Genomic DNA, 26,822 nt, shown 5'->3' on the forward strand with positions numbered 1-26,822 from the left:
GGCCCCCTACTTGGGAGGCTGATGTAGGAGGATCATGTGAGCCTGGGAGATTAAGGCTGCAGTGAGGCATGGAAAAATCATGCCACCACACAAGTAGTACGGTGTCAGAAGATAGGGGAGAAACGAATGGGGAGTTTATGTTTACAGGGTACAGAGTTTAAGTTTTACAAGATGAAAAGAACTGTGAAGATTGTTGATGAAAGTTGCACAACATTATGACCTGTACACTTAAAAACGGGTAGATGGTAAATTTTGTTATGTGTATGTTACCACAACAAAACAAATAGAAAATAAAAGACAAAGGCCGGGTGTGGTGACTCATGCCTGCAATCCCAGCACTTTGGGAGGCCGAGGCAGGTGGATCATGAAGTCAGGAGTTCAAGAACAGCCCAGCCAACCTGGTGAAACTCCATCACCAGGGCATTAGCTGGGCATGTTGGGCATGGTGGCTGGTGCCTGTAATCACAGCTACCTGGGAGGCTGAGGCAGGAGTACTGTTTGAACCCAGAAAGTGGAGGTTGCAGTGAATGAGATGTGCCATTGCACTCCAGCCTGGGCGACAGGGCAAGACTGTGTCTCAAAAAAAAAAAAAAAAAAAAAAAAAAGACAAAAAGGAAAAGAAAGAGTTGAGTGATTACCACTGCCCTGTTTCTCACTAACATCCCAAATTCTCTTTGAGAACATTCCTCTCTCTCAAGTTTTTCTCTGCTGAGAGAACAAGATTCCAGTCTCTGCTCCAGGACTAGCAATGTGGATTGGGGCAATAATAATTATTAACCAGGGTTTCTCAAAAGAGCTTTCCCTCCACAGGTTAATGAGTACCTTTTCTTTTTATCTCCTAAACCACCCTATCACAGATTGAGTTTAACTCTAGGTAATTTCATCCAAGGTGTTAGGATTTTTTTTTCTTTTTTTTCTTTTTTAGAAGGATTCTTGCTCTGTCGCCAGGCTGGAGTGCAATGGTGTGATCTTGGCTCACTGCAACCTTTGCCTCCGGGGTTCAAGTGATTCCCCTGACTCAGCCTCCTGAGTATCTGGGACTACATGCGACTGCCATCACATCTGGCTAATTTTTTGTATTTCAGAAGAGATGGGGTTTCACCATGTTGGCCAGGATGGTCAATGTTAGGCAGCAATCTAGACCCAACATGGCGGTATCACCCGGCATGGCAGGCCCTTTTTTACGACTCCCCGCCCTTCACTTCCTGCTAAGACTCTCAGCGCGAACAAAAGCCCGCGCCCGCCAAAGAACCCCCGCTCTGCGCAAGCTTCTGGACACGTCATTCCCCAGAAATCAAAACCTAACTCAGGAAAACTGAAACTTACAAACGCCACCTACCTTGCCCTATAAAAGGCCCCCGATACCCGCCCGGAGCGCGACTTCCTCGGCCCTCCCCCTAGAGGACTGGTGAACCTCCCCGGCGAGCCCAATAAAGGATAGCTTTGTTCTCATCTGCCTGGTGTCTTCTTGCTCGGCTCCCCATTTACATTACAGTCACGATCTCCTGACCTCCTGATCTGCCCACCTTGGCCTAGATATTAGGGTTTTATGTTAATCCCACTAATTCCATCCTGTGTTATAATTTGCTCTTAGAATTAATGTCACCACTCAGCTTCCTAATATCTGATTAAGACTGTCCAATTGGCAAGAAGAGTATAAAAGTGTAAACTGGTGTCTCCTGCTGTGAGACTGAATGAAACACTTTCTCCTCTGTGTTCAGGGGCCCTTGGATTACACAATTCCATATTGCTTTCAGATTGGCCAGCCCAGAGAGACCCTTAGTAGATAATCTAACCTGGGTGTTGCACACAGAAGCAGCCCTGAGGGAGCCAAAGTCAGGGCTGCATTCATAGCGCCTTTATCCCCTAGACCTTTAAAAGGATTCCAGTTGAAATAACCATCACATTATCTAAGATAACAATTAATTTCTCTTTACAATTAATTGGCATTCAAGGACGTTGTGGTTTGAATGTTGGTCCGTTCTGAAACTCATGTTGAAATTTAATCCCCAATGTGACAATATTGATGGGGCCTTTAAGATCTTGCGGGCTCTGTCCTTTTGATCTTGAGGGCTCTGTCCTTTTGATGTCTTAATCCATTTATGGATGAATGGTTAATTGGTTAATGGAATAATGGGCTATTAGAGGAGCAGGAGTGTGGTTTTATAAGAAGAGGAATCTAAGCAGAACAATTATGTGTACATAAGAGATAGCTCTGCTTTGTTCTGTGGTTGGACAAAAGCCAGGTAGAGTTCCAATGTGTAAAAAGCTTTAAAAATCTACATTACATTGATTCAATGTCAATGCAAACTCTCAAGTACTTTTTAAAAAAAGTTAAAATTTTGCTTATACACTATTGGTGAGAGTATAAATTAGTTCAACCATTGTGGAAAACAGTGTGGTGATTCCTCAAAGACCAAAACAAGCAAAGAAACAAAAAAACCCCCAAAATACCATTTGATCCAGTAATCCCATTACTGAGTTTGTACCAAAGGAATATAAATTGTTATATCATAAAGATACATACATGTGTATGTTCATTGCACATAAACATTCATATAATAACAAAGACATGACATCAACCTAACTGATCGTTAATGGTAGACTGGATAAAGAAAATATGGTACATATACACCATAGAATACTATGCAGCCATAAAAAAGAACAAGATGATGCCTCTTGCAGGAACATAGACAGAGCTGGAGGCCATTATCCTTAGGAAACTAATGCAGAAAAAAAAAAGCAAATACCACATGTTCTCACTAATAAGCTGGAGTTGAATAATGAGAACACATGGACACAAAGAGGGGAACAACAGATACTGGAGCTGATTGAAGGGTGGATGGTGAAAGGAGAGAGAGAGCATCAGGAAAAATAACTACTGGGTACTAGGCCTTATTCCTGTGTGATACAATAACGTGTACAACAACCCCCCACGACACAAGTTTACCGAAATAACAAACTTCAAACCTGCAAGTGTACCCCAAACTTAAAATACAAGTTAAAAAGAATTTCTTTCAAAAAAAGGGTTAAATTTTTACATAAATACTGGAATCCTTGAAATTAGCCAATCATTTCAAGCAACACTAATTTCAGATGATCCCTTTTATTTAGAAGCCATGCATCTGTTTTGATCTAAAGTCACTGTCTTATATCAGCCTACTTAAAAAAATTCTACTTAAAACGTATTTATATTTTTAAAATAAATATATTGCAAGCTTGGAGAGACGTGGGGTACTTGTCTACACACGTTCATTATCAATTCTCTACAAAGGCTGCTGCAGCCACCACCAGAGTTCTCATGCTTCCTCTTGTGGAAGCCGTCCATACTTCTTTTTTTAACATGTAATTTATGTATGACCCATTCCAGTGTTTCTTGCCCTTTATTAGCATTTGAAGATAATGTTCTTGCCATGAGTCCTTCAGGGTAACTGCTGAGACTGACTGCTTTCACAGTGACAACAGCTTCTTGAGTCAAAATAATATTTTTTTTCTTTTTCTGGGTACTGACGATGTGGTTTGCATATAACTCTCTCATCTACTGAAACCGTATTTGTAAGTGAAATACTATTAGATTTAAGTTCCATTGTTTTCTTTTCTCTACAGGATTAACTACAGAATATTCTAGCACATATGTTCTGTTTTTTGCTGCACCAATAAAAGTCTTGCAGTTCTCACTCTTTGCGGAGAAGCCTGTGGTTGTGCAGCTCTCCAGAGGGATTTTATAAGTCTCTCCAACACATCAACCCACACCATGCTCAGGTTCATAGGGTTTGGGTATTTGTGCATTGCAACTGTTGTAACAGTTTCCCACAAGTGGTCAAAGACGTGCTCTGAAGTCCAGATCTTGATGGTGCGGGCAGTCTGAGAGATGTGTGGGCAGCACAGGGAACAATTAGATTAAAAGGCTACACCTGCCCCACTCCACCCATTATACCCCAAAATACTTTGCAGTGCACAGGCGCCATTGATTCCAGGCTAAGGACTTCCCAACCCCAGCCTCCACCCCTTATTACAATGTAACGTTTAAAGCAGGGGTCCCCAACTTCCCAGGCAGCGGATCAGTTCGGGTCTAGTGGCCCTTTAGGGACCCTACAGCACAGCAGGAAGTGAGTGACAGGCAAGCGAGCATCCGCCTCCTGTCAGATCAACCGAGACATTAGATTCTCATAGGAGTGCCAACCCTATTGTGAACTTGTGCCGTCCTGCTGAGAATCTGATGCTTCATGACCTGAGGTAGAACAGCTTCATCCTAAAACCATCCTTGTCTCCCCACCCGCCACCCATGGAAAAATTATTTTCCACACAACCAGTCTCTGGTGCCAAAAATGCTGGGGACCCCTGATTTAAAGAACACTGTTAATGCCTGTTCCCTGACTTCATATGGAGGGCCACGGGTCAGTTCTGAAGCGACTCCAGCAAGTGATCCACCTAGCCGTCCCCTCCCACCTTGTTAGTATTCACAGCTCCTCAAAGGCCCCCTGGAATTTAGACTAAAGCATGAAGCATGATCATACCATTGCATGCCAGCCTGGGCGACCCAGGAAGACACCATCTCAAAAAAGAAAAAAAAACCCTGAGCTGGATCCCTGCCCCCTTTCTGTCTGCTTTAGGCCCATTTATACCAATCTATACCAATCTTTTTTTTTTTTTTTTTTTTTTTTTTTTGAGAGACAGAGTGTCTCTCTGTCGCCCAGGCTGGAGCGCAGTGGCACAATCTCGGCTCACTGCAAGCTCCACCTCCCGGTTCACGCCATTCTCCTGCCTCAGCCTCTCGAGTAGCTGGGACTAGAGGCGGCTGCCACCAAGCCCGGGTAATTTTTTGTATTTTTAGTATAGATGGGGTTTTACCGTGTTAGCCAGGATGGTCTCGATCTCCGAACCTCGTGATCCTCCTGCCTCAGCCTCCCAAAGTGCTGGGATTACAGGCTTGAGCCACTGCACCCAGCCCATTTAAACCAATCTTGATTTACTAGCTCAAAATCAATTCCACAGGTGGAGGATAAGGGAAAGTCTTTTGTCCGGAGCTGCGCACCCCGGCCATAGCGAGTAATTATTGACGATTAAACGCCTGAGCGCTATTCATTTCCACCTCTCACCTCCTTCCTAGATTTGTCCTTTTCCCCTGTATTAAATACCTCACACAAGATGGCGCTCTTCCTGCTTCTTCTTCACCCATCTTTCCCGCGCGTGCGAAAGTTGTTACTTTGTAGCGCAGGCGCAACATGACCTCCGACCGTTGAAACCGAAACCTGCCTGGCCACGCCCTCTGAAATGAGATCATTTCCACCTTGGCCCAACCCCTTCCTCTCCAAGTGTATATAAGGCACTGCATTACCGCCATTAAACGAGACTTGATCAGAGCACTGTCTTGTCTCCATATCTTGTGTCTCTTGTTCCCCAAATTCCCACTCCCTCCTCCAGGGCCTGCTTCGACGATCCCGCGGGCCGGGATAGTCTTTAATCAAAGTGAGTGTACAGTTTCAATGGAGGAACCATAGCAATTTTGAGTAGATCTAAAAAGAACAGTTCCTAAGCATATTACATATTATTCATTGCATGAAGAGAGTTTTTCTAAATGAAAAATGTTTAGTACGTTCTGATCTCCACAGCTGAGACCTCAAGGCTCTTATGCGTGCAGGGCACAGTTCCAGTGCAAATGTCCTCAGGGACGGCAAGAGGGTCCCCACTGGAGTGCCTCGGACACCTTCCCAAGCAGCAGTTAAGCGCGGCGTGCTGCAGGTCTGCAGAAAGGCTGGGATTCCTCTCCTTTCAGGGTTCCTTCTGATGGAATCGTGGAGTTTCAGCAGCTTCCGGGGGCGGCCTGGACTGCAGAGGGCGCCCTGGGCGTGTGTCCTTCCACCTCCGCAGGCGCTGGCATCTCCAGGCTGGTTCAGGACGCTTTGGACCCCACCGTCGGTAGCATCTGCGTCTTCTTGAGGCAACTGGAGCCTGTTTGTGGTTTCAGCCATTGACTCCTGGACATGGGAGTCTCGAGGGCGGTTTTGGCCCCTCTCATCTCTGGGAAGGGCTCTGTGTCCTGTGCAGGTGCCGTGCAGCAGTCAGCGCGCAGCAGAGCTCCCGCAGAGCTGATGGCATTGGCAGGAGTGGCGGTTCAGCACAGGGAAGTTATCCAGTGCCCAGGCTCAGGCTTGCTCTTGGTTCAGGTGTCATGGCATGTGGGCCTCTGGACCTGCCTGCCTCCAAGACAGCTCTTCCATGATTGATGGATGGAACTCCATAGCTTCAGCTTCCCAAGGCTTGACCGCCCCAGGCACATAGCTAGTCTAGGAAAAGAGCAAATGGCTCAGTTCATCCCTGACTGTAGGTTTTTATAGTATTCTGTCTTGTACAAGAAGTCGGATACCAGAATCCAGTCATGTGGGGACTAACACTTATTTACCTTGCTGATTGCTTTGGGCGGTGATAGGATTATGGTGAAAATTTTATCATTCCAGAAGGCACTATTGAAACTCCTTGGGTTTTTATTGGATGAGGTGGTAAAAGCGTGGGGCAGGGGGTGAGAATGGGTCCAGTTATTGGCAGTTTTCCTATTTCAATAAGAAATTGTTAGTTTTCAGTATTTTAATATTTTACAATTTGGTGAGATGTTAGATGTACATCTCTTATAGATATCATGTATCAAATTAAGGGAATTCACTGTTTCTAATTTGCTGAGATGATTTTTGCATTAATAAGATACAGGGTTGAATTAAAACTTTTTTTGGTATCTACTGAGATTATTATATATTTTTTCTGCTGTTAACCGTGGGGAATAACTTTGATTGATTTTCAAATGCCCAACCAATGTTGAGTTCCTGACAAACACTATTAGATTATAACACACTTTTTAAAAAGCACTGGATTCAGAATACTAACATGTTTGCGATTTTGCTCTCTGATTGGGAGAGATATTGGCTGATCAAAAAAACTGAGGAGGGGCACTAGAGTGATGCATGAAATGGGCTTATTAATACTTAAACTTGTCAATATTTAAAAGGTCTTTCCTGTGGCTGTCCTACCCAGTCAAAGACTTTTCAGATACAGGAAACATGTCTCATTTGGAGCATTTCAAAAGGCAAGATTGGCCTAAGTCATTCTATTTTTGAAAGCACCCTGAAGCAAATTTTAACCCAGAGTGAATTGTTGAGGATTCCTCCTGCAGGGGGGGAACACTGAGGCACATGAGGTAAGCAGAGAGGCATATTTAATGGCCTGGCTTCCCAAGGAAACATTACTGAGGTAGACACCCATGTGAGATTGTTTTATTCAAGAATGCATTTTAAGAGTGAAATGGGCTTTGCAGACGCGGCCGCTGTCGGAAGTCCTGTACTATCAGCAGTGGTCAACCCCATCATGTTCTTCGACATTGACATTGCTGTCAACGGCAAGCCCTTGGACTGCATCTCCTTTGAACTGTTTGCAGACAACGTTCCAAAGACAGCAGAAAACTTTCGTGTTCTGAGCAGTGGAGAGAAATGATTTGGTTATAAAGGTTCCTGCTTTCACAAAATTATTCCAGGGTTTATGTGTCAGGGTGGTGACTTCACACGCCATAATGGCACTGGTGGCAAGTCCATGTATGGGGAGAAATTTGATGATGAGAACTTCATCCTAAAGCATTCAGGTCCTGGCATCTTGTCCATGGCAAATGCTGGGCCCAACACATATTGTTTCCAGTTTTTCATCTGCACTGCCAAGACTGAGTGGTTGGATGGCAAGCATGTGGTCTTTGGCAAGGTGAAAGAAGGCATGAATATTGTGGAGGTTATGGAGCACTTTGGATACAGGAATGGCAAGACCATCAAGAAGACCATCATTGCTGACTGTGGACAATTCTAGCAAGTTTGACTTATGTTTTATCTTAACCACCAGACCATTCCTTCTGTAGCTCAGGAGAGGGCCCCTCCAACCCATTTGCTTGCAGTATCCTATAGTCTTTGTGCTCTCGCTGCAGTTCCCTTTGGGTTCCATGTTTTCCTTGTTCCCTTCCATGCCTAGCTGAATTGCAGAGTTAAGTTTATGATTATGAAATAAAAACTAAATAACAAGCAAATAAAAAGAAGTGAAATGTCCAGTTGAACAACAGAAGACAAAACTGGTAAACTGAATAGAGGTGAAAAATTGAGTGACTTCTCCTTCCCAACCAGGCTCCCCCTAAAACCACCCTTTGGGTTTCCCTTCCGTTCTCTTTTAATCCAAACACCACCACCCCGCTCTTACTTCCATAAATAAACATTCCTCTTCCCCATAGGCCTGGGTTTATTCTCTTCTCTAGTGCTACTGTAAAAGTGAAACAGCAAAATAGCCAACAGCACTAACTCTACTTTTGTTTATGGGAAATTTACTCATTTTTGCATGCAGACTAAGATAATTTTAGAGTACTGAAATAAAATGGTGAAATGCTGTCTCTACTAAAAATACAAAATAGTTGGGCGTGGTGGTGTGCACCTGTAATCCTAGCTATTTGGGAGGCTGAGGCAGGAGAATTGCTTGAATTCAGGAGGTGGAGATTGCAGTGAGCCAAGATCACGCCACTGTACTTCAGCCTGGGTGACAAAGCAAGACTCTATCTCAAAACAAAAACAAAAACAAAAAACAAATACAACAACCACAACAAAACACATCCCACCATACCCACTGACTTCACTTTAAATGTATGGTCACCAGCTTCAAGTCCTCATCTTACCTTATTTGACCTCTCACCAGCGTTTGACCCAGTTGATTACTTTAACCTCCTTGATGTTTTCACTTGGTTGAAAATATGCATACCAGTTTTCTCCCACTTTTAAAATTTGCCCTTCTCTGCTGTTTCCTCCATATAGCTGAAAATAGAAACATATTAAATACGTGAAAATCCACAATGATACTACAAAATAACTCATTGTACACATGGAAAGTTTTTAGGACACACAAAAAATTATTGGGAAACTGGTAAATAAAAGAAAACATTAAATATTTATCCTGATTTTCTTGCACAACTGTATTTCAGGGTAACCAAATAGTTGATAAGAAAATGTCCCTCCTTTTATAAGACGTCTATCTAATACAGGAATAAGAAAATCATAATATCACCATTTGTAATCCCTAATGAAGTAATGAATCTAGATAATGTCCTTCAATGGCTCCTGAAATCATCAGGTGAAAATCTGATGGGGAACTTTATAATAAATGGATTCGGTTGACACTTTTAAAACCACTAAGTCGAGACAACCAGACAATAAAATGATACAATGTATCTCCCGCTCAATCTAAAAAGTATTATTGCCAAAAAAGCTCAAACTTCAATTTGATGTAGCTTCAGTTGTAACTACCAGCCAAGAGAATTACATCCTGGGGATGTAATTAGTCAAACCCATAATGTGAAACTTACAACAGAATTTCTTTAACAAGTACATTTTAAGGAAAAAGTGGAGGGGAGACTATTATAGATTTTTTAAAAAGAGAGAGAGAGAGACTAGGTGCATTGAATGTCCGTAATCCTAACACTTTGGGAGGCTGAGGCAGGGCAATTTTTTTGAGGCTAGGAGTTAGAGACCACCCTGGGCAACATAGCAAGTCCCTATTTCTATAAGAAATATATTTTTAAAAAATTAGCCAGGTGTGGTGGCATGCACCTGTAGTCTTAGCTACACAGGGGACTGATGAAGGAGGTTGCTGGAACCCAGGAGTTCAAGGCTGCAGTGAACTATGATGGCACCACTACATTCCAGTTTGAGTGACAGAGCAAGACCCTGCCTAAACATATATCTATATCTATCTGTATACACATACATATGTACACATCTATAGTTACAGATATGTGTGTGTATATATATAGAGAGAGATTGTTTTAGGCAGATTCGTTAGAAGGTAGAGGCTGAAGCTAGGATTAAGATGCCAGCATCTCATTTGGGTTGTGCATACTCAGGTCAGTTATTGGAAAGGAGGGAAGGAAGTGAGCGAAGGGAAGATGCTAAGCAGTGTGATGTGATGAGTGCCATTTTGCTGCCTCTGCCTTCAGAAGCCAAGAAGACAGCAGGTGGTTACTTGGTGCAGGGCTTCTCCAGCTGGATTGTAAGAAAAAGCCATACGTTGGACTGCCCACTGAAGAAAAAAAGAAGTCGCTTATTTGCTTGGTCTCTGTTCTTCATTGGTCATATTTTACCCTCCGAGGAGCTAACTCCTGCACTTCTGGATGGTCACATTCAGTTTCCGGACCTTTCTGGACATCAGCTCCCATACTTGGTGGGGAAATGTTCCACACAAGACCAAAAGTAGCATTAGACCAAGAGGGAGAAAGAAAAGTCATTGAAAAGATGTATAAGTTTGTGTCTCAAAACAGTTCACCCCCTTTCCCACACAGATCCACTCATATACTACCTACATACATAGCTCCCAAGAAACAATATGGGATTCCTTTTTATCCCTTGGGAATGAAAATGTTCTCACTCGTTTCCTGTGAGGAGAGGTTCAGGTCTAATTAATCACAGACTCTTCTTTAAGGCTGCTAATCATGATCTCCTAGAAGAGGAAGGCAAGACAGTAAAGCAAACCCATCATTCCCAACGAACCTCTGTAGCTGGTCTCAAGGCAGTTAAATTGCTTCCTAATGGTTGCCACTAGGTGGAGCCATAGGACCAGGTGAGAGTCCTTATCTTCTGCGTAAGGTGGTGGATGCATAGCCAGAGGAAAACATGGGTTATGAAACAATTTGTATAGTAAAGCCTCCAAAATATTTTCTTTTTTTTTTTTTTTGGTTAGATTGTTATGTGTATGTGGGACAGGGATGGGGGTGCGGGAGGATAGGCTGATCATTTGTGATTCATCTTGAAACAGTTTTCTTAACCCTGGCATTTTAGTTTATCTAGTTCTCTTTGATTCTACAGGTCTCCAAATCCCCTAAAAATATGATAGTTTTAAATTTCCAGCTTTTCCCAATTCTTACAGTGAAACATTGGTTTACAGGATTTACTTCATTTTGCTTAGAAGAGTTCTCATATTAACTTGTCGGGCGCAGTGGCTCACACTTACGATACCAGCACCTTCGGAGGCTGAGGGGGACAGATTGCTTGAGGCCAGGAGTTCAAGATCAGCCTGTCGTCGTGGTGCACACCTGTAATCCCAGCTACTGGGTAGGCGAGCCAGAGGTTGCAGTGAGCCAGGATTGCACTAATGCACACCAGCCTGGGCGACAGAGTAAGGGTCTGTCTCAAAAAAAAAAAAAAAAAAAGGAGTTCTCATATTAACTTGTAACGTAGTCATATTTTCTCATTAAAACTATTATCCTAGACTGTATTATTCTTCAACTTTGCCATTTCTCCTGTATTTCATAACCATTATTATTACTATTATTTTTGCAGAGTTATCTATATTTGCCCTCTTCTTTTTCCCTTTCCCAGTAACATTCCTACCCATTGCAGTCCGGCTTATGCCCCCACAATTTCTCAAAAGCTTCTCTTCTTCAAATCACCAACATCTCTTCCTAATCACAACATCTAATGCATACTTTCAATCATTATCTCACTTGACTTCTCAACAGCACTGAAATTACTGCACACTCTCTCCTTCCTGAAAGCTCTTCTTTCCTCTGCATCTGTGACATCATATTCTTACGCTTTTCTTTCTATCCCAATTGCTATTCCTTGTCATTTGCTAGTCTCAGTTTCTGGGTCGAGTTCTTATATTCCAGCATTATTCAGGATAATATCTTCAGTTCTTTTTATCCCTCACTGTTTGCAGGATAACATATCATTTTTTTTCAGTAATTTTTTTTGTTTGTTTTTACCCCATACATTTACTGCCATTTAATCTAAGACAGTACTATATAAAATAACTTTGGAGGTAGTAGAATTGTGGACTTACTGAGAATTGCAATACCGTAGGAGTCTTTCAAGGAGTTTCTGTTAGACTGCACCAAAGTAGTGTTTCAATGCACTGTTTATATACAGGTGGTGGCAGCTGAATATGCGCTCAGAAGTTGCATCAAATGTGCACATGTAGAAAAAAATGTCTCTTTACATGTGCTCAGAAGTTACAAACAAACAAAATCTCATCAAAGTTTGGATGTGAGGGTACATCTGGTTATAGATTACAGAGGCATAATCATTAATCCCATTGCACATTATCTTTTGTACAGAAAAAGGCAAGGACCAGAATCACTGAACTTATCTTTTCTAAAAAATGCACTGATTCAGGCAAGAGATGTGGGAACCCGTGCTCTCCCCTTTCTACCGTTTTCAAGGCATTCTTTTGGAGGGCTGTGCTCAGTCATCGAGTCAGGGGCTCTGTGAAATTCTGCTGGCAAGGGATTATGTGAAATTCTGCTGGCAAGAAGAATGAGCAAACACAGCTTCTTGCATTTACTACTTTGTCTCACGGAAGCATTCTCTACTTGCACCGCACAATACAGTAGTCCTTTACCATCAGGATAGTGAGCACTTGAAATGTGATGCTGTGACTAGGAATTAAATTTTAAATTTTGTTTAATGTTGATAAATTCACATTTAAATAGCCACATATGGCTAGTGGCTACTGTATTACACAGCCACACAGCCCACATTTAGACCTGGAAGTATTCATGGCTTTATGGAAAGACATTATATTAGAAAAATCAGAAAAAATGCTTTGTGACATTTCATGTGGAAAATCAGGACACTGAGGAAGTCATAACCAGAAGGAAGATCTGGGCTACATATTACATAAGAGGCTGGAGTTCCTGCAGGGAGAGACAGGAGCATGACGAGGAAGAGAGGTCATCGAGGTTGGGGTGAGACATCTGACTCAGCGTCAGGAGCCATGTCAGTGCCTCATAAAATCCAATCTCCATTCAGGTGAGCGCCACACCCTGTCTGTGCAAAAACACTATGACAACTGTCCTTTCTCTTGTGATCCTATTGACAGCAGCCAGCAACTCACCTGTGACTATCCAGCAGCAGGCACACCATTCTGTGCCCTCATATTTTGATCCGTAATAATCTGACTTACCTTCATATGGACAACATGAAAGAGCATATGAAATGAATGCGAAAACTAAGCATCGCTACTTAAAATATTTATGCAAATTAAAAATTTTAAACACAGATTTAATTTGTTTTTATTTATTGTCTGTGTTGTTCTGTTTTTTTTTTCCCCCCTCTCTCTGGTATGTTGCTAACTTTCCTGTGTTATTTTCTTCACTTTGTTAAATCCTAGGATAAACTCAAATTGGAACATGCATGGGTCCTTTCTCACATGCCTTTTGCTACAGAGCTGTTCTGATGCTGGTCACCTGACTGCCTCTTCTACTTCCTGTTATTATCTGAAAATGGTATTTAAAAGCTTGACTTTTAGCAACTATTCAGACAGGTTTAAAGAACAGTCACTAGCAATCCCCAGGTGACATTTCAGTAATGGCTTCCTATAGTCTGAAAATCAGAGAGAAGGTGAGTTTCTTTAAGGAGACTTGCTATCTGGGAATTCACTTCTCTCTGGGATATACCTTCCAAGATCCCGCCTTTACCTTTATCATTCAGTCACCCATGCTCAATTCACTCATTCACTTAGCAATGAATTGAGTCACCCATGCTCAATTCACTCATTCACTTAGCAAATTTTTGTTGAACTCATACTAAGTGCTTGGCTTAGTTCTAGATGCTGGGCATATAGAATTTAACAATGAACAATTTCCTTGTTTTCGTGTAGGAGAGAGGAGAAATACAATAAAGAAATACATGTGTAATATACTGTTAGGAAAAGTACAAAGAAATATAACAACATGTTAATAGGCTGGAGAGTAAGGAGATGGAGAGGGTGGTTATTTAAGACGAAGGTGTCATGGGAGATCTCTCTGGGAAGGTGACAATAGAGCAGACACTGGAAAGATGGGATAGTGTGAGCCATATGAATGTCTAGGCAGAAGGGTGTTCTAGACAGAGTGACAATCCAGCACAGAATGAGCTTGATCTGCTGTAGGAAAAGGAAGAAAGTCAATTTGGTCAAACTGGCAGAAGTGAGCTAGAAAATAAAAAGAGCTGAAGCTGGAGAAATAGGCAAAAGCCAGTTATTTTAGACCTTATAGACATGGTAAGGAATCTGGGTTTCATTCACAGTATTATGGGAAGCGGGTTATGGTGGCTCACTCTTGTAATCACAAAACTTTGGGAGGTCAAGGCAGGAGGATTGCTTGGACCTAGGAGTTGGAGGACAGCCTGGGCAATGTAGTGAGACTGCCATCTCTACGAAAAATAAAAAATTAGCCTGGCTTGATGTTGCACACTTGTAGTCCCAGCTACTCAGGTTGCTGAGGCAGGAGGACTGCTTGAGCCAGGAGGTCGAGGCTGCAGTAAACTACGATTATGCCACTGTACTCTACCCTGTGTGACAGAGCAAGACCTTATCCCAAAAAACAAAACAAAAACAACAACAAAAGTCCAAAGTGTTATGGTAGGACATTGAGGCAGGGGTGAGGCATTATCTGATTTATGTTTTAGGCACATCATTCTAGTTGCTATCTGGAGACTTGACCACTTAAGAGTATAAAAGGAATCAGGGAGTCCAGTTGCCAGGCTACTGAGGGATTTAGGTGAACAACGAAGGTTTCTTTGGTATAGATAGTAGCAGTGAAAGTGTAAACAGTGGTGAAGTTTGAAATAAATTTTGAAGGCGGAATAAATGGAACTTTCTAATGAGTTCGATGTGTGGTGTAAAGAAGAGTAAAAATGTCTCCTATGTCTTGAGTTTGAAAAACTAGGTGAGTTTTGGGGCCATTTATTGAAACAAGGAAGGGTGGAGAGGCTGACTAGGGTTCACCAAGCGTAGAGGTCAAGTAAGCAGCTGGAGATTTAAGCCAATGTAAAGATGTAGGTTTGAGATTCTTCAATATCTAGATGTATTTAAAGCCGTGGAGCTGAGTGAGACCACCCAAGGAGAGGGGAGTAGATAGACAGGAGTGTTGAAGACTGAGGTAAAATGTTGGAGGAAGGTAAAGGAGTCGTCAATAGAGGCAGAATGGAGATGCCCAGTGAGATCTGAAGAATTTTCAAGGGAAAGGGGATGATAACCCGCTTCAATGATGGTTATAGGTAAATTAAGATGGAGATCACTGGGATAGGGACAAGGCCAAGTTCAGGGGAGTGAGAGCGGTGAATACTCAATCACTGTGTGCTGAAACCACAATGAGAGCCAAGGAAGTGAAGACAGTAAGAATAGACAACTCTATTTAGAGGTTTTTCTCTAAAGCGTTGCTGAGAAACAAAGCAGTAGTTGGAGGTGAATCAAGAGAGTCTGAGGAGGGATCTTTACTTGTTTATGAGAGATATTACAGAAATATTGTATAGTTCCCTTTTGAGAGCTTAGTTTTAAGGGCAAAGATATAGAACTTGGAGGGCAAAGTTTGCTCTCTGTTCCCTGCAGAAACACTCCAAGAAACTTTTGCCTGACAACTTAGCTTGCATAGAAGGAATGGAGTCCAGCAGCTGGGGTCAGCATAGCCAACATTATTGGGCATTTTGGGATGATCTTCAGATCTGCATTTTGTCCTGAAGTTTCACAGTTAAGTTCTAATTGGGCAGTCCAATCATGTAGCCTTTGGTAACCCCACATGTGCTATTTTCCCCTGGTAATTGGTGGAAGTGAATGTAAATAGTGGATTAGTGTGGTTTGAGGTCTATGGAGTGTAATAGGCCAGTGTGGTTGTGTTCTAGGTGAGAGTGCAAGATCAAAGGGCAAATCCATGTGCCCCCTTCTCAAGATGGGGATAGCAAAGGAGAACCTATTGATGCTATTCTGTCTTTTTTTTTTTTTTTTTTTTTTTTTGCCAGCTGTTACCTTTTCTTCCTTGTTTTTGAGAAGTGCTCAGGCTCTCTTCAACACCATCTCACCAGGAAAGTAAGTTAACATGAACTGACCTATCCTGATGTAAACAAAAAGAGTCAAACTCTGTAAAACATTTGAGGAGATTTATTTTGATTCAAATATGAGTGACCAATGGCCTGTGACACAGCCCTCAGGAGATTCTGAGGACATGTGCCCAAGGCGGTCAAAGCATAGCCTAGTTGTATACATTTTTGGAAACATGAGACATCAATCAACCACATTTAAGATGTAAATTAGTTTGGTCCAAAAAGGCAGGACAACTCGAAGCAGGGAACTGTGAGACGGAGAAGGGTTTCAGGTTATAGGTAGATTTAAAGTTTTTCTGATTGGCAGTTGATTGAAATAGTTATTATCAATAAAAAGAAATGTCTGGGTTATGATAAAGGGTTGTGGAGACCAAATTATCTTGCAAATGAAGCCTCCAGGTAGCAGGCTTCGGAGATAACAGATTTTAAATGTTTCTCATCAGACTTAAGATCTGTGTTGATATTAAACGCTGGCTGGGTTTTCCTGAATTCCAAAAGGGAAGAGGGTATAATGAGCCATGTCTGACCCCTACTTCCCACCATGGCCTAAATCAGCTTTTCAGGTTAAGTTTGGAGTGCCCTGGTTTAGAGGAGGGGTCCATTAAGATGGTTGGCGGGGGGGCAGGGGAGTGCTTACATTTTTAATTTTTGTGTACAGGTTTTATACTTCTCTTCTTTTCCCATTTTAAAACAGGTGACTGAAATTTACCTCATGAATAAAAACTGGGAAATTGTGACATCAAAAATTGTAAATGTAAGGAGAGGTGGAGTAAAAGTGTAGAGTTTTTTAATGCTATCAAATCAAGTTGTTATCAGCTTATCACCATTGTAAGATTTTTTTGTAAGCCTCATGGTGCTCATGGTAACCACAAAGCAAAAACCTATAGTAAGTAAAAAAGGATTTTTTAAAAAAGAAATCAAAACATGTAAGCATAGCACTGGAGGAAATTTCTAAATCACAAAGGAAGACCAACAAGAGAAGAAAAAAACAAAGGATCTACGAAGCAACCAGAAAACTATTTAAAAAATGGCAATAGCAAATCCTTATCTGTCAATAATTATCTTGAGTTTTAAATAATTAAATTCTTCCATCAAAAGTCATAGAGTGGCTGAATGAATAAAAAAAGACCCAATCATATCCTGCCTAGAAGAGACTCACTTCATCTGTAAGAAAACAACACATAGACTGAAAGTGATATAAATGGAAACCAAGAGAAAGCAGGAATAGCTATACTTACAACAGGTAAAATAAATTTTAAGTCAAAAAGTGTAAAATGAAACAAAGAAGGTCATTATGTAATGATAAGAGGTTAATTTATCCAAAGGACATAACAAATGTAAATGTATACATGCCCACATAAAAGCACCTAAATATATACAGCAAATAGTAATAGATCTGAAGGAAGAGATAAACTATAATACAATAATAGTAAGAAATTGCTGTACTTAACTTTTAGCAATGGACAGATCATCCAGATAGAAAATCAGTAAGGAAACACTAGCCTTAGACTATACCTTAGACCAAATGGACCTAACAGATATATACAGGACATTCTTTGCAATAGCAGCAGAATACACATTCTTCTTAAGCACAAAAGGAACATTCTCCAGGATAGATAATAAATAATCATACATATGTCACAAAATATGTCTTAGCGAATTTAAGGAGATTGAGATCATATCAAATTTTTTTTGAACAGAATGATTTAAAACTAGAAATCAAGAGAAATTTTGGAAAACTCACAAACACATGGAAATATTCAATACAAGATCTAGTCTGTAATCCAGAACTACTGAGTCAAAGCTTCCAACTGTGAGGACTAAGAAGCTTTGTTTTAAACATTTCTGATATGGCAACTTCACTAATATGAAATCTAGCTAGAACTAGTGATAATGTTTGGCAGATTTTACCCCAAATTATTCTTTGTGAATAATTTTATTTATTCATTTTATATACAATTATGGGATAATATTGTATATTGTATTTGTATTCATACAGAACCCCAAGCCCAATTAGCTTAAGCAAATAGAGAGTTTATTGGCTTATGACTGAGAAGTCTAAAGTTGGTTCTGACTTTAATAACTACTCAATCTAGGGTGTCTGATATCTTTACCATCTTTATTTGGGAGTTAAGGCCTTTCTTTTCCTTAACCAAGTTCTAGGAAGAAAAGGTCCAGGACTTGTTTTCATTAGGCTGTCTTTTATGATGTACCAAGGAAATGAGTTACCTTAATTTAATCTAATTAACTTTTTTGACCTATGTGGGTTGGAGTCAAAGCACCACTTGAAACACGTGAGATGTTTTTCCCATAGGAAAGGGAAGTTCTATCAGCAGAAGAAGGAGGGGAAAAATATGTGCTGATCTGAAGTAAACAACAGATATGATTAACACGCACTGCATAGTTCTGCTTCCTGCTGTTTTCACTTAATGTTGTATACTCATCACTTTTCCATATCCTCAAAAATTCTTTGAAAATCTGATATTTTATTACCACACAACATTCTACTTTATACGGACAGTCTACTGGTTATCAATTGCTACAAAATAAATTACCCTCAACAGCATAAAACAACAAAAAATTTATTATATCCTATTGTTTCTCAGTGTCAGGAATATCAGAATGGCTTAGCTGGGTAGTTCTGTCTGGCTAACCATGTTCTGTCATGAGTTTGCAGTCAAGCTGTCTGCTAGAGGGAAGATGTTGGTCAAAGGGCACACAACTTCAGTTATATAAGATAAATAAGTCCCAGAGACCTACTGTATAGCATAGCACCTGTAGTTAAAGGTACTGTATTGAATACCTAATTTTCTAAGAGCATAGATCCTAAGTGCTCTTATCACAAAATAAAATATAAAATAAAAGAGGTTCCTGCTTTTTGTCTTTCCACATTATGCCCCAGGCCATCTCTTAGGCCCTGGGAACATCTTTGGCTTGTGCAAGAGCAGCTCAGAAGTGCCAGGGGTTAAAGTCCTTGAGACCAACCTTTGGGAGAATGGCATTGGAGTATTTGTTCCATCTTCCATCTTTCAGGTGAACCATTCAGAGAAAGTTTGTACACCACTCAGAAGTCCCAGCAGAATTGAATATCCATTGCTGATCGCAGTAATGCATCCTTACATTAGCTCTCCCTGCTTCCTCATAGCCCTCTCCAAGCTCCCTTGATCTGGCTCCCTAGTAGATCTTTTTAAATAAACTGCTTGTACCTAGTCCTTGTCTCAGGGTTCTGAGTTCAAGGAAATACAAAACAAATCACCCTTTAAAAATGTTTTTTAAAATTACATAACATCAATATTTTAAACAATTATGTAGCAATCATCTTGTTGAACTAAACTCAAAGTCCCAGAAAAGGGAACAAGGATTCTTTACTGTCATACTAAGTAAATGTAATATTGTGTACATACCCTGTCTTACTGTGTTTTTGAATTAGTTAAAAGCCATCTCTGTATTTCCTTTAGTAAACACATTATAACCAATTGCACAATAGATGCTAACAGAAAACATTACTTTTCAGATATGGAATGTTCTAAGCTATATATTTCAAAGACTGTAAGAGATTTTCCTCCAAGAAAATGAGAGTAATTAAGATCCTCGGTATTTGGCATCGTCTTTCCTGCGATGATGAAGGCCTCCAGCTCTTTGGTAGGTCAAGCCATTAAGGAAATCTGTGTGGCCATTTGAACAAGAAGGATTATACGTTGACTACAATTATCACTGGTCCAGAGGTAGAACATGCCAAAACTACTATTCAGGATAATAACTATTCAAAGTTACTATTCAGGATATTGAACTTGCTGATATGTCAATTTCAATAAACAGAGTAACAAAGGACTGCCTGAAGTTTCCTGGGCTGGCCATGTGTGAGCCCCCACGATTCTATGCAAGTCCAATTGCTAGAGAAGTGGCTTCAAATCAACTCTAAATTACTTTGGGCATATGGGAGGAGGGGAAGGAAGACAGTTACTCCATTAATCCTCTTTATCCTCAATTTTTACAAATTGTGTGTACACTTTATGCAGTAGAAATGTACACTAAACATTCTGAATAAATCAACATTCTATCATTGTTTACAATCACTTTAAAATGGTGGAAGAGCAAGTCCATTTATTCATGCAGAGATGAAACAGTTTTAAACTTATATTTTTACCTCATTAAAATTCTCAACTTACAAAAAGAACCACTAGCCAATCTCTTAGCCCAGCTGTCTGTTAAAATACTTGTTTGTTTGGGAACTTACTGAAAACACAGTTCTCAAGGAAATTGGTAGAATTATAACTATAAGCTTATAGTGACTCAATATGTAGTAAAAGGTTAAGATAAAATATATAAGAAAATGCTAACATGTAAACATTGCAAATATTTTAGTGAAGTAGAAAATGCTTCTATCATATAAGGAACCAGTCTAATTTGTGCTTAAATTTTTCACATATTGAATTTTGTGGTCAATGACAAATTACTTCTGTTTCTAAAATGAATGACATCATTTTAGCTAAAAGCATAGAAACTTGGGGATCTAGCAAGCATTTGCAGCATTATAGTGAGCAAATGAAGATACGCTTTTTAGAAAACACTATCTTACGAAACTTCTCAGACTTTTATTACTACTTTCAAGGACACCTTGAGTATCTGAAAACTCTAGATTAAGATCCACTGGTTTGGATTACAGTTTCTTTCTCTTGGAGATCTGCCTGCATCATATGATACAAATCAAGGCTATGGTCATGGTAATCTAAAATGATCACCCTCCCAATACCTCACTATCATGAAGACCATAAAACAGTCTCAGAGATGAGTTTGTAGCAAAGTCCACTCTAGAGGCAATTCTCTTACAAGTGGATCCTGCAGGGTGATATGATTGATTAGCATTTATAGAATGAAGTTTCCCTTTGTGAGGTCAGAATTGGACTGTCTGCTGTTCCTGCCTGTGCTGAGGCCTGATCATAAGCTTGGCAGTAGATCAACAGAAAGCTTTACTTTAAGTTCCAAGACAGAGAATTTTAGATTTTCTGCTTTCCAGACTACCCACCATCCCCATGGAAATGGAAATCCACCAAAAATCCAACCTACACACACACACACACACACACACACACACACACACACGTTCTTCTTTAGAGTAGGGAAGTAAATAACATGAAGGCCCATTCTTAGCTTCTCTCTCTCTCAACACACACACATGCACACACATGCACACACATGCACACACATGCATGAGCAGAAAATAGACTTATAGACTTACTGATACAGTTCCCTGAGCACAGGCCTACAAAATGCTTTTTTGTTTCTGACATCTAATGATTTCAGATGTGGTTTATACCTACAGAAGAGTTAAATATCAGGACAAACATATTCTCTTCTTTTTCCTGGTCTTTTCTTCTTTCTTATTGAAAAAGCTAAATGCTGAATTCACAATTTTTATAGTGAAGCCAGCTTATCGTTTTTAGATCCTAATACTCAGACTTTTAAGTAGCTGGCTTTAGTTCCGAAAATAAAACTGGTAACTTTTTTATCCTAACTTACCTTTTTAAAAAAACACCCCAAAGGCAGTTCTTTTAGCATTTTGGGCAATTCACTTTAGGATTATAATTCAAAAAATGTATGAATATGTATCTTGGTCAACAGAATAGCAGCTGGAATTCCAGCATGCAGCCTGTCAGTGTCAGTGGAGCAGAGACATCTGGTTTCTGTGTAACCGTAGTGTTTGTTTAGTTTTCTTAACTCTATGGTGGACAAAAGGTCTGTTGCTATAATTTGATACTGAAAAATTTTCAGGGTTAGCTTTCTTCCTCGTCCCTTTCTTTTTTTGTCTCTATTTTATTTTTTTTTAAGTTTAGAGTCATGGTATGAGGATTTTTAGGGATATTACTGATATGACTGCCCCAGCAAGAACACTACCATCACAGAGATTCTGCTTTCAGCCCAAGGACAACTGGATGCCTTTCACTTTCTGTGCTCTTCTTACTGGCCTTGAGTCCTCAATGGTTAGAAGGTCACTTGCTTTAAAGAGAACTTGATAAAACAGCCAAGAGGGACTCAAAGGTTTGAGCTCTCTGTTCCCCGCTGGCCTTTGTCCCAGCCCCCTCCATATGCTCTTGAGTTTAACAGGCCTCTGAATTACCAAAGACACGAAGCTAACCAATCTCTACTTTCTCCTCCTCAGAAGGGTCTTCTTTCTCAAGGCTTCTGGACACTTTAGCCCTTTGCAGCAATCTGAAGTTTAGTGACTGATCACAGCTTAATTAATGATAATATTAAGCAGCATTGAGCACCTGTGGTGTTAGAGGCACACACTAGCTATGTTGCACGTTATCTCTTTTCATCCTCAAGGTAACTGATGTAGAGTATTATTTTAATTTGTGAACCACGAAGCTGAGGTTCTGTAAAGTTCAGTTGCTTGCCCAAGATCATTCAGCTATTAGAGCCTGGATTTGAGCCCAGGCATGTTCAATTTCAGTCTTGAAAGTTAGTTCACTATATGATACTGCAAGAATGACCAGTTTACCCAGGGATTGTAGTATAAGTACCCACATGCAGCATAATAAAGTAGAATAAAATACTGTGTTCAGGTCTGGACTGTGCCATCGCTTAGGTGTGTAATGGAGGCAAGTCTCCTAAACTTTTAGAGTGCCAGTGACTGCTTTACAATGTGAAGGTCAGTCACAACTAAGGCCTGTCACCAGACCAAGGTCCTGGTATTCCCTGATTCTAGACAAAGGGAAGAAGGAGGAATTAAACCAGTTAGATCCTGGGTTAGGGAAAGATTAAATAATGGAGAGAAGGGAGATCAGGATTTCCTGTAAACTTGGAGGTTTAGCCTGGACACTGCATATTGTAGATGAATATATGTCTGAGGCAGAGCGTGGACAAGTCTGACTACATTGCCTAGGATAATTGTCCTTTTGACTTTAATTGGTGGAGTGAGAGCTGCCTCTGTTTTCTGTAGTTGAGCCCCTGTTCTGAGCTCTTGTTGCAAATGTCTCCAAAGCACTCATTACCCATTTCCTTCTTCTTCTACCCTCTAATGCACCTGGCCTTTACCTGAGGTCCCTACAGGCTCTGTACCCCTCAAATGGGAGGCACAGATGCCTAGGGCAGGGTGTAGGCTGGGGAGGAAGGAGAGTATGGAGCTCTGGACTTCACCCAGATGGATTCTTCTAGCCATTGAGAGCCAGATCTTTCCATTATTTGGAGTTTCATAAACCTATGCTGAAGGAGTCCTCTTTTCTTACTTTTCTTAGCACTCCTGGTCTTGTCACCTGAACTTTCCCAGGACAGTGCAGGGGGCTTACCTGCCTCTAAGCCTTTCTGCATGCATGTATACAACTCATTTCAGTACAACTTTTTCCTAAAGATGGTGTCACATGCTTATGGGTTGCTCTCTGAATGCTCAGATAATAAAAAATATCATTTGTTGAAGGTCTGTTAAAGTCTCAGATATTTTAGTAGCAGCCTTAGACAAGTTATCTAACTTTTTTTTTTATTCCTCACCACCCTCTTAGTCAGCTGTCATTGTCCCATTTGCTTATAAGGAAATTGTTGCTCAGAGAGTTTAAATGAGTTTTACAAAGTTATTCAGCTAGTAACAAGCAGAGACATCATTAAATGCAGTTTTCCTGCTAGAAACAAAAGCATTGCCCTTCCAAGGCTATTTATCATGAACTTGCTTTCTTAATTGAAAATGAAAGCACATACGTTGATCAGATTCAATGCACATATGGTGTCCCCTAACAGAACACTCGAAGTCATAATCATCCTGGATGAACTGGGAGACACATTTACTGAACCCGCTATTTCACAATGGCCTCTTTTCTCATCTCATTCATGACCCCTCTATGTAGTAGGTCTCAGCTTACTGCTAGAAAGGAAGAAATATGACATTATGACAAACGTCGTCATAGCGACCAGGCTGCTTTCTTTGACTGTCTGGTTTTGTGTTTGTTGTGCTTTCTTTTCCTCTATGGTGTAAGCAGTAAAATACCTCAAATTATGGAGTACTTCAAGAATTTTCCTGTTCTCTTTATCATTGTTTTTATGTTAAATTTGAGCACATGAGATTACTAATGGGACAAACACTCTTTTCCTTTTTTCTTGAGCAAAGCACAAAAGTTCCGATTTTCCTATTTGCCTTACCTCATAGTTTGAAAGCCTACTTTTTGCTAATGTAATGCCATGTAATTGTCTGTTTATCTCTCCCTTTTAATAATAGGGGTTTTAAAGGAAAGTTATCAATCCCAAAAGAACTTGTAATTGGTGGGGCTTCAGGCTGGGAAAGTTTTTGGATTCCTCTGAAATCACACACCAAGTGGGCATCCATGTGCTTTAGGAGTGAGTAGTCTTCCAATTACCTTCTGTATTACAGAGGAGGCAGGTGGCTCAGGCCTCCACAGGAATGACTTTTAAGCTCACTAGTCTGGTCATCAAGATTGCTTTCCCTGAACTGACTCCTGGTTTTTGACCCCTCTGCAGACTGAGTCCTCTGCTTAATCAGTTTCCTGTTTTCAGCTTGGGGTCAAACTCCAACCCCAGGGCTCTGCTTCCTCCATCTTCTCTGTAACTACAGAAAGAGGAAGGTTGACTCCTCAGAGGAAACAGAAACTGTCCAAGTCCAAAGGCGTAGGTAGTTGGCTCAGCTGTCCTCACTGGGGACGCTCACTGAATCTTGAATGTTTGGGAATCTGGGGGCAGAGGAAAGGGTATGGGAGGAAATAAATCCATCAGACCAAAAGGTCTGGTAAAAGAGGCTATAGCATCATACTTAGGGCTGGAAAACCTGTGTTCCAGACCCAGTGAGGGAGGGGAAGGGAATGACATCTGTCTTGACATACTGGTCTATGAGGGTACCCTCAGGTCTAATGAGGAATTTTACATGAATTTTCCACCAAGTTAACTTCAGATTTGTTGATTGTCCAAAGAATGAAGTTCTCAAATTTTCCAACTCATTTCTCCTATTTATTTATTTATGGGCACCTTTTAACACAGGTAGGATGAAGGGATATGAATATATCCCAGCCCCATGCCCAGGCATATTTACTCTCAATATATCAGTGGTTCTTAGATCAGTGCAAGTGACCTGTGTGAGCTTGGACAAGTGTGTGAAACTGAGTTTTCTCCTATGTAATGTGTGGGAGAAAATATCTGCTTTGTCTTCCTTATAAGGTTGTCATGAGGATTAAATTGTCATGAGAATTAAAAAAAGAAAATTATATTTTCTTTTTTTTTTTTCAAATTATTTATCAAGGGATTGAATTTTGCTCATTGTTATGCAACCTTTGGGGTCTCTCAGTGAACAAGACGGACAAGGACCCTGCCATCAAGGCCATTTATATTCCACAGTGCATCAGTATTTTTCATTTTTTAAAGAATGAGGTGACCTTTTGTTCAGTTGTAATCTTACCTAGAAATCCAACGTGTAAAATAAATAAAAAGGAAATGGGAGCAGGGGTTAAAGTTCTGCTTGCTTATCCCAGCTCCAGCTTCCTGGTGGACTTTGGAAGCACAGTTTGGAAAATACAAACATTTCTTCACATATGCAAGAGACAAAAATTAAGAACTTGATGACTCCCAAATTTGCAAATGCTCTGCGTAGTAGATGCTGTAGGTGCCCACTCAGAACCCCTTTGCTGGCTGGAGTGGTCACTGCACCCCCTCCCTCATCCTACTGCTCTCAGTGTTGGCCACTAGCAGGTCATAGCTGTCCCTTTATCCAGAGCTTTGTCCATAGCTTTTGGGGACCTCCTTGTCCAGAGAAGCCATGGGCCATCTCCCTCCCTTGCCTTAAGGTGGAACAATGCTGTGGAGTCCTTCATGCCTCAGGGCTCTCTGTAGGCTGAGGCTGAGGCTGGACTTCAGCTGAGCACACACCTTTGCCTGGCGTCTTGCCCCACTTTTGCTGCTTGCCTCACTCCATGCAGGTTTCCCCTGAGAACACTCCCTCAGCAAATTCATGACACACCACCCATCTCAGACTATGCTTCTAGGGAATACAACCTAAGACACTCACATCTTATCATTTGTTCCATATGCTCATGTATGACATGGAAATAACGAAGCACAAGGCTGTTGGAAAATCCAAGGAAAACTGCAAATTGGGGCATGTTACCAATTTCCAGGATGCTGTTCTAATAATCTACACTCACTGTTAAATTCCAACACCAAGATTCCCCAGCATTTGCTAATATTCTATAAACCGTAAAGTGCCAGGGAAATGCAAACCCAGTTTTTGTGGCCATGAGAAACAGGATACAGGATCAGAAATAGAGTAACTGCCTTTGGGCACTGATTGCTCTTCCTCTCCTTTCACTAAAATTCAAGTAACTTGATGGGCAAATATACTCATTTCAGGATGCTTTCTGAGCTGCCCTGACCTGAGTGTGCCATGACATAGAGACTACATCACTTTATCCTCCCATAAAGAGACAGAGTGAAATCCTGATAGGATTGAACAACAGATGAGTTGCAAAATATTAGAAAGATTTAGCATTTAAAAAAAATTTGTCCAGCTACTTGAAATTGTGTGGATACAGTTATATTTTAGTTCCATGAAAGAAGACAGAAACATATAAAACATAATCATTTAACCTTTCATAACTTATGTATTTTGAAATAATTTCAATGAAGACAGTATCTCGGTGGTATTGTTGTCTGAAGTAAATGTTATTTGTATTGCAGCAGGAAACATGGTGGTGCCCTATGCTTTCTCAACTTTTGAGGCTGGTGAAGATCATGAGTGTAAGCAGGTGTGTGTCTGAGTGTAACAGTTAGTTGAGGCTGGAAGTGCCTCCTGCTTGCGTCTTCCTGAGACATTTTGGAGGAAAAGTGTGAAAGTGTATGTGAGTCTGTGTGTGTGTGAATATATATGAATGTGTATATGTGTGTACATGTGTGAGTGTATGTATTGTAAGAGGGGATATATGTGTGACTATGTGTATGTGTGTGTGTGTAAAAATGGGAGCTACCAGAATT

General features: G+C 40.7%; 2 pseudogenes; one reads left to right on the forward strand and one right to left on the reverse strand.

The window, feature by feature from the left end:
* Positions 1-3,258: 3,258 nt before the first annotated feature.
* Positions 3,259-5,972, reverse strand: LOC103215248 (PRELI domain containing protein 3B pseudogene; annotated as a pseudogene).
* A 1,321-nt stretch (positions 5,973-7,293) lies between these two features.
* Positions 7,294-7,873, forward strand: LOC103215204 (peptidyl-prolyl cis-trans isomerase A pseudogene; annotated as a pseudogene).
* The last annotated feature ends 18,949 nt before the right edge of the window (positions 7,874-26,822 follow it).

Source organism: Chlorocebus sabaeus, chromosome 4, assembly GCF_047675955.1.
Source record: "Chlorocebus sabaeus isolate Y175 chromosome 4, mChlSab1.0.hap1, whole genome shotgun sequence".
Taxonomy (NCBI): Eukaryota; Metazoa; Chordata; class Mammalia; order Primates; family Cercopithecidae; genus Chlorocebus; species Chlorocebus sabaeus.